The sequence below is a fragment of the Propithecus coquereli genome, unplaced genomic scaffold (assembly GCF_000956105.1).
Source record: "Propithecus coquereli isolate 6110/MARCELLA unplaced genomic scaffold, Pcoq_1.0 Scaffold132, whole genome shotgun sequence".
In the NCBI taxonomy this organism is placed as follows: domain Eukaryota; kingdom Metazoa; phylum Chordata; class Mammalia; order Primates; family Indriidae; genus Propithecus; species Propithecus coquereli.
The window spans coordinates 3053050-3054177 of record NW_012137414.1 but is presented as its reverse complement, the minus strand read 5'-3'; the positions used below and the strand labels follow the sequence as shown (position 1 = coordinate 3054177).

The 1128-nt window shown below is 31.4% G+C and overlaps 1 protein-coding gene across 1 annotated transcript in view; it reads left to right on the top strand.

Moving 5' to 3' along the window:
- DMD (dystrophin) overlaps window positions 1-1128 on the top strand; it is a 2517447-nt gene that overhangs the window by 1421140 nt on the left and 1095179 nt on the right. The window lies entirely within an intron of this gene.

The following is a 1128-nucleotide window of genomic DNA, read 5'->3' as shown; positions in this document are numbered from 1 at the left end:
ACTCATTTTTTTTATGACTTCAAAATTGATTATAACACACTGTTTGCCTGATGACAGAATTAAAACTACTTCTATTGGATTTAAGTAGGCAGTATATCTGTCATTCTTTTATTTTTCCCAATGTGAGAGCTAGTTGACTCCAGAATCAACCTTACCCCCAACTTTTGACACTTTGACTTTTTGTTTTCCATTTGCATTTTCATAGGAAAATTTTATAGGATAAATCTATGAAGATTTTATTCTGCAACATGTTGCAGAATTATGCATTTTATTCTGCAATGCTTTGGTATTCAGTTTGTCTCCCCAGAGAATGTAAGAATGAGTTAAAGGCAGCACCTAATAGTTAACCTCAGACAATCAGGGAAGGGCAAATGAAATTTTGATTGGCAAAATGATTTTTGAAAATGTGTAAGGCTGAATCTCAGAATAAAGGAAACTGCATAAACATAAGTTGTAATATTGGAAAAGTAGTAGCCATTGAAAAGCAATTATTTTGATGCATGGTCTTTTATTTTTTTTCTTGACCTGATAGATATGACTGGTTACATTTTGATACTGCTGTTATTTGGGTGTGTTTGTCAAGAATTTGCCTGAGTCAGACTCATTTAAAACATAAAGTATTTTAATCAGTGTATAAGAGTTTATATTAGAATTTTTGGAAGCAAAATAATTATACAGGGGGCAGAACTGTCAAAATATAACAGGAAAATTACACTTTACTATCTGTTGGGTCAGTTGTCCCATATATTCTATAATTTCCCCCTTTTGGCCCTTAACACAAAACCTTATCATTTCCTTCTAATTTATCTATATTGCCTACTAGACTACAAACTCCACAAGGTCAAGATTGTTGTTCATTTCATTTACTTCTCTATCCCAAGTGTATTCACGGTACCTGGCACAAACTAAGCACTCCAAAAATGCTTAACAGAAGAAAAGAGAAAAATTCAAAATAAGGAATAGACATTTCTGTGAGGACAGCAGACAAATGAATTTACCTCTCTATTTTTTTTTCCAAATTTTGAATCTGTAAAAGATTCTTCCAGCTCTAATATTCTGTGATTTAGTAATTTCCACAATCACATTTTCTTTAATAAATTTTATATGACATTAGCTATTTTTATATCA